The sequence below is a fragment of the Aotus nancymaae genome, unplaced genomic scaffold (assembly GCF_030222135.1).
Source record: "Aotus nancymaae isolate 86718 unplaced genomic scaffold, 86718_ANA_hifiasm-v0.15.2.pri h1tg000022l_1, whole genome shotgun sequence".
In the NCBI taxonomy this organism is placed as follows: Eukaryota; Metazoa; Chordata; class Mammalia; order Primates; family Aotidae; genus Aotus; species Aotus nancymaae.
In genome coordinates, this window is record NW_026988435.1 from 1,839,606 (window position 1) to 1,847,500 (window position 7,895).

Below are 7,895 nucleotides of genomic sequence, written 5' to 3' on the forward strand. Positions count from 1 at the left end.
TAGTGGCTGATAATCAGGCTAATCCCCCGGCTCCCCCTGCAGCACCGTTACAACAAGCTCCAGCTCCCAATGTTGGTGCAAGAGCCGCTGATGAAGCAGAACCACCACAACAGCTGTTACAGCCCCAGGCAGCCACCCAGCCCCAGACTGCACATCAGCCTCCGAGGACAGTGCAACAGGTCGCTCCCCAGCAGGTGCCACCGGCTATCTCGGTCATTACTATACCCGACCCTCTTAACCCTCATCAACTACTTGTTCATCCAGTTAATTAGCAAAGTTTCACACTTCCTTTCCTCAAGGATTTTAAGGACTCTGTAAAACAATATGGCACAAATTCTCTTTTTGTTCTTGCCTCCTTAAAGGCTATTGGAGAATGGCAGCGACCCATTCCTTCTGAGTGGGAAACACTCAAGCAGTCAACACTCTCTCATGCCCAATATTTACGATTCCTTGTGTGGTGGAGGGATGCTGTTACTAGGGGAGTCCACCTCAATGCTGCTGCTAACCCACTTATTCCAGTTACAGCAGACTGGTTGCTGGGGAGGGTTAGTGGGTGCCCCTGGACATTCAGTCTAGTTTACAGCCTGGTCTCCCTTCCCCCTCTATGATACCAGACTCCTGGCCTTTGCTCATCATTGACTTAAAGGATTACTTCTTTGATATCCCCCTGGCCCCCTGAGACTGCTATAAATTTGCTTTCACAGTGCCATCCATAAACAATGTTGCCCAGGCTACGAGATTCCAGTGGAAAGTCTTGCCACCTTCATGAATAACAGCCCCACAATTTGTCAGTTCTATGTGGGAAAAGTGCTGTCCCCAGTTTCTCCAGTGCTGTTTGATCCATTATATGGACGATATTCTGTGTGAATTTCCTACACGTGAGACTCTTGTTTCAGTATTCTTTATGCTTGGGGAGCTCATTACAGCAGCTGGCCTGACTGTCTCAGTGGAGAAGATCCAGCTTTTGACCCCTTATCAGAATTTAGGAATGTGGCTTGAGGAGCGCATATTTAAGCCACAGCTGGTCGAACTGCGGAGAGATGGGTTAAAAACTTTGCATGACTTCCAAAAACTCCTTGATTATATAAATTGGATTCATCCAGTATTAGGGATCCCTACCTATGCTCTTTCTAACATTTTCTCCACCCTGAGAGGAGATCTAACCTACACAGCAAACACAGCCTCTCTAACAAAGAATCCGAGAGGCTCAGGTGTTTAGGATTCAACCTCTTTGCCTTTCACTATTTTGATTTTTGCTACCCCGCACTCCCCTACGGGGGTGATTACACAAAATGACAGCCTTATTGAATGGTGCTTTCTGCCTCATGCTGCTACATGAACACTATCAGTATATTTGGGTCAACTTTCTACTTTAATAGGGCTAGCTCGTAATAGGCTATTATGTCCAACAGGCTTAGAAGCACACGGTTGGCTGTCCACTTCTCACGAGAACAAGTTTGCCAGGCTTTTGTTCACTCCACTTCCGGGCAGGTTAATCTGGCAGGATTCCTGGGTGTCCTTGGCAATCATTACCCCAATGTTAAACTTTTTCAATTTCTTCACCTAACCTCTTGGATATTGCCAAAAGTTACCCGAAATGCCCCCCTAGAGGGAGTAGTGACTGTTTCTGCTGATGCTTCCTCTAACAACAAAGCTGTATACGCTGGCCCCAAGGAAAGGGTCTTTCACACCGCAGCTGTTTTGCTTCAGCAAGAGCAGAACTAATTGCTGTAATTACAGCCTTGGAAGATTTTCCAGGTGCTCTAAACATTGTTTCGGATTCTGCTTATGTGGTTCATGTTAATCATAACATAGAAACTGCCTTTGTCAAATTTCTGTCTGATGATTTGCTTCACTCACTCTTCCTATGCTTACAAACAGTTTTATGGTCCAGGACCTCCCCTTTTTATATTACACACATTAGAGCCCACACCTCTTTGCCTGGCCCATTAACCACAGCTAATTCCTGGGCAGACACCCTTGTAGCAACAGCTCTACAGGAAGCCCGCAACTTTCGTGAATTAATTCATGTTAATGCTTCAAGTCTTAAGGACTGGTACGCTATTACATGGAAACAGGCAAAGGGGATCATCTGTCATTGTCCCTCTTGCCAGGTTGTCTCCCTTCCTTCACAACCGGCTGGGACCAACCCCAGAGGTCTCGCTCCTAATGCCTTATGGCAAATGTATGTGACCCACTATCCTACCTTTGAAAACGCTTCTTTTGTTCATGTCTCTATATACACATTTTCCCATTTCATATGGGTACCTGACAAACAGGGGAACGAGCTGCCCAGATTAAAAGGCATATGCCCTCATGCTTCGCTGTGATGGGCATACCTGCAAAACTAAAAACTGATAAGGGACCAGGATATGCTAGTAAATCATTTCAACGTTTTCTAGAGGAATGGAATATTCAACATACCACCGGCATTCCGTGTAATTCACAAGGACAGGCCCTGATTGAAAGGGCTAACAGGACTCTCAAGGAACGGTTAAATAAACAACAGAAACCAGATGACTGTGGTCTACTCCCCAGGCCAGATTGCATCTAGTGTTGTTTACTCTAAACTTTCTGAACCTTAGCAGGTCTCAAGCCTACACGGCTGTGGAACAACATTTTACAGCAGTTCAGCAAAACCCCCATAAAGAGAAACAAGTGTGGTGGAGACTCATCACTGCAAAATGGACGTCATGTACTCTTATAACTATGGGCTGAGGATTTGCTTGTATTTCCACAGATAACTCTCCTGATCGCATTTGGATTCCATCACAGCATCTTAAGCTCATCCCTGAAGAACAACATGAGCTCCCAGCGCCGCCCCCGCGGAAATCACAGGAGAGCCCCAAATCCGATGGACCAACTTCTGAATGATCATATCGTCCATCTCCCTCATCACAACGCTTCTGGCTGCCATGCTTCTCGCCACCTTGACAGTTTCTCCCCTCCTCCCCCTCCTCCCCTTCCTGCCCCTCCTCCCCCTTCTCCACACCATCCTGTTAATCAAAGCCCACTTCATTGACCACTACTCAATTTCACTCAAATTGATCAACTTGTGAATATGGCTTGTCATATTACAGAACGGTGCAACATTCCACCTACTCCCAGCCATACTCTCACTGCTGCTTCATTATCCTTTTCATTCTGATGGGTTTCACTGCTTCTGTATCTCCCAACTCTGGTAATTTTTCCTACTGGGCATATATACCTTTTCCCCGGTATGCTCTGTTTCTTGGGTGGACTCTTCTATAGAAATCTACACTAACAATAGTGCTTTCCTGCCTGTCCCTAATGACAACCACCTACCTGTTCATCAAAATCAAGAAGTCACCCCTTATAATGCCTCTATTGGATTTAAGTTTCCTCCTCTTTGCCTTCGGCCCACTCCCGGCTGTCTCCCTATTGGTCCCCACGCATGGATGTGGGTTGCACCTGAGGCCAGTAATGCTTCTTTCCAGACCCAGTATATGTTTGTGTCATTTTCTCTTCACTTATCAGTCCCACTCTTGTCATTGCCTTTGGTTCACTGCGACCACTGCAATGCACACATTGGAACCATACTGGGCCCCCTTGATAATGCTGTCATTGTTGACTGGGCTCCCAAAGATTTTTATTGGCATAATTGCACTGGACAACACCCACACTGTCCGAAATATCATCACCTCTTCCTGGAGACATGACACACTCAGCACTACATCAAGTTCTGCATCACGTTCCTTGCTTATGGACCTCACCACTCCCCTACAGATGGTCTCAGGCTGGCATCATTGCACAATGTCCTAAGGTGATTCACCCTCTTGTTGGACCAGAACATCCTGAACTGCGGAAGCTGGCTGCTGCTCTCAATGGACTTCACTTTTGGAATGTTTCCATGGACTCTTATGGTCACAGCTCTGGTGATACTCTACACTGTCCACACTTTACTCCCAAAGACATAATACCTATTTGCAGTTGTGTTAAGCCCCCTTATATGTCACTGGTTGATAACTTTTCTGTTTCCTTTGTCACCAACTCTATTGACTGTAACAATTGCAAATTGTTTTCTTGTCTAGACGCTACCTTTTCTGTTAACTCTAATGTATTGCTGGTCAGGGCTAGGGAGGGAGTTTGGATTCCTGTTGTATTACATCATCCATGGGAGTCCTTTCCTTCTATGCACATTGTAACTCAAATCCTCAAGGACATTTTACATCACACTCATCACTTTATCTTTACCTTGATAGCAGTGGTCATTGGACTGATTGCTGTCACAGCCTCAGCTGTGACTGCTGGCATGGCTGCACACAACTCCATTCAAGCAGCTCATTTTGTTGAATGTTGGCAAAATAATTCCACTACTCTCTGGAATTCCCAGTCCCAGATTGATCAACATTTGGCTAATCAAATTACTGACCTTCGCCAAAGTATCATTTGGCTGGGTGACAGGCTTTTAAACCTTGAGCATCCTGCTCTGTTACAATGTGACTGGAACATGTCTGATTCTTGTATCACTCCTTTCAATTATAATTCTACACTTCACCCCGGGACACTATACATCACCACCTGCTGTCCTGGGATGATAACCTTACCTTGGACATGAACCACCTGAAGCAACAAATTTTCAGAAACTTCTGAAGGCTTTGCACAAGGCCTCTCTGACCTTAATCCAATTAAGTGGTTTAGAAAATGGTCTGTTCCTTTAGATGGTTTCTTCTTGTTGCCATCATTGTGATTATTACTTGCATTTGTGCCTTGTTAATTACATGTTTCTGTATTCATAAATTTCACAAACATAATATGCAACAACCTCAGGCCATGGTGGCCATAACTGCACTTGTAAAACAAAAGAACGGGGAAATGTGGGTAACCCCCCATATAGGTACTGAGGAAGGAGAGCTAAGCAGAATCCTGGTACAATTAAGACCTGGAGAATATCTCAGTTTATAGCATTACTACTCAGTTATTTCCTTTATATAATCCTTTATATAATCATATATTAGTTTATAGAATTAGGGCTTGGAGAATAATACCTCAGTTTATAGTATTATTACTCAGTTATTTCCCTTTATACAATCCTCTCTATATAATCACATATTAGTTCATAGAATGAGTGCCTAAAGAATATCTTACCACTCAGTTATTTCCATATATATATATATATATAACTTTATCTTAGTTTATAATCAGAGGAATGCCTAGAGTAGATACAGTACAGAGCATGAATTAAGGAATAAACAGCTTATAATCAGAGGAATGCCTAGAGCAAACACAGTAAACAGCATGATTTAAGGGAAAAACACTTATACCAGGACAAGAATCCATAGCCCAGGCAGCAACATTCAGTATTGTAAAGATACCCACTGTATTGCAGGCTTGGGGCAAGAGCCACTCCTCCTGATAAAGGTGTTGTAGGACCTTGCTCCAGTTCTTGTGGAAGGCTGCTCTCAGACTGGCAATCACACCTTGGTGACTGTGAACTTTATCAGCTCCTGTTACTATTCTGCTGGAAAAGTGTTCCCCTATAGAACTCATGGAAGCTGCCAGCAGGTGGCGTAGACCCTGACAACTCTGTCACTGCTATGTGACTTAAAGCATCCTCCTATAAACCTTAGTAGCTTGCCCATAGATAGAGTTATTGCACACTGCACCCTCTTCACTGTGCATGGCCCACCTCCATGCCTCGGTGACCTAATGGGAATGGACTCCTTGTTTTATTGCTCATGACCCTATCACTATCCTTAAAGATGACTTCACTCACTGCCCTGCCCCCTAACCTATACACAATAAATACGCATGCTTCTGGATCTTGGGGGCCTCACCTGACTCCACTCATAGGTGGCATGGCCCCTGAGCCCAGCTGCATTTTCTTTGTACTTCTGTGTCCTGTCTCTTTATTTCTTGGATCCTGTGCCTCAACACATCATAAGGGACACCCCACGACCCTGTGGGCCATCAACCCTACAGTACGATCTAATGGTAATAAACTGGGGAAAGCATAGCAGGCCTATATGTTCATACTCTTCTCTGTGTCCCTGTATCTTCAGACACAATGATGGACCTTTCCTCTGGGTACAGAGAGGGCACCTGTCACATGAGAGCTGTATGATTGGCTTCAGGGAAGAAGGGCAGGGGGAGGGTGACAGTGGCCTTCCTGCTCCTGTTGTTTTCTCAAATTCCTTTAGTATAAAATATTTAAGAGCCCAAGGAGTAGCGTGACCTGAACCCCATCATTCACACGCTAAAAAACCCAGAATCTTTGAGGAATGATACATGTAAATATAAAATATTTAAATGCAAAATGTAAATGATGGCTGGGCATGCAGGCCAGGACTTAATCCCAGCACTTTGGGAGGCCAAGGCAGGCAGATCACTTGAGTCCAGGAGTTCGAGACCAGCCTGGCCAACATGGCAAAATTACCATCACTACAAAATATACAAAAATGAGCTGGACATCATGTTGTACACCTGTGATCCCAGCTACTTGAGGAGGGTTGGCTGAGGATCAACTTAAACAATATCATAAGTAAAAACAAATGTTTTTTTTTTTTTCCCTTAAGTTTAGACAAGTGAAGCCTTTGGAGTGGGGAAGGAACAAAAATCTGTAAGGAACTGTGGTCAGTTGGTTGTAAACAGGAGTGATTTGCATGCACTGTACACTGTTATGAAATTCACACATGCTGCAAAGCTGGTGGTGAACAGCAGCAGTGATGGCAGCATCTTGGCCCCACACTTCTCTCTAGGGGTAACAATTTTCAATGCACCTGCTACTCTTTGGATATGCAATTTTCCATCTCAGGCCCTTGAGTCCAGCCTGCAGGAGGAAATGGAGCATGTGCATTTTCCTTTCTGCCGGTCCACTCCAAGGAGCCAACAAGGCATCTCTCTCCCACCCCCCCACCACCCCTTCCCACACCCTCCAAACTGACCCCCTCAAAGACTGCAGTGTTTTTCAGTCCTTTGTAACTGCTGAAAATTTTCATATTTTCAAAATATGGAAATCAGAACGATGGTCCTGAGTGCCTGGAGGGACATCTTAGCTCACTCTCAACACCCACCATGAGCCTCATCCAAAGTGTTCTTCTGAGTGGAAGAAAACATTTTTGCATCTGTCTCATCCTAAGGCATCATCTTCTCCTTAGGGCGGGGTCCTAGCCAGTCAAGGGGGAGCCCCACCGTCTGACACTCATCCTTCTGGGCTACTCAGCCTCCTCTTCCCTGTGGCCCTGCAGGAGTTCCTTCCAGGCTGCGGAGGATCAGGACCAGGGCTCCCAGTCCGCGAGCTTGAGAGGCTGCTGCATGGATTTCTCTTTCTGGCTGAGATCTTGGGAACAGAGAATGAGATTTCCAGAGTCAGGTTCCAGAGCTTAGTGAAACAGTGACAAAGGGCCCACAATAGAGATGTGGGAGCTAGAAATTCGGCATAAAAATCTGAATATGAAGAACAGAGTAAATTAACATTCGGAATAGGATGAGCCATCTGAATAAAACAGTATTACTCCTAAATTAGGTTTCCAATCATCGACTCTAAACCCTGACACAATCACCAATGACTGACTGAGCTAAACCCATCAAAATTTCTCATACCACCGATCCTTACAAAAAAGACAATGGGTGCCATTACGAGATTTTCTGGGTGAAAGGAATCTCTGGGTCTAGGATTGAGGCATGGCAGCCATTTTAGTGGAGGAGACCTCTCACTCCAAAACCCAGTGTCACGGGGTGTGGGACTTACTGGGTTGCTGGGACGCTGGCTGTGGGCTCTGGGGCCAGGAGGCTCGCACAGGACGGGGATCCTCCAGGCTTGGTGACTCTGATTGGATGTTTCGTCAATTTCCCTGTGGACCAGGCCACTGTGAGAACCCAGTTTCTGGGACCCGGACCGCTGAGGAGAGGATAGGAGATCGCAAGTGATACCA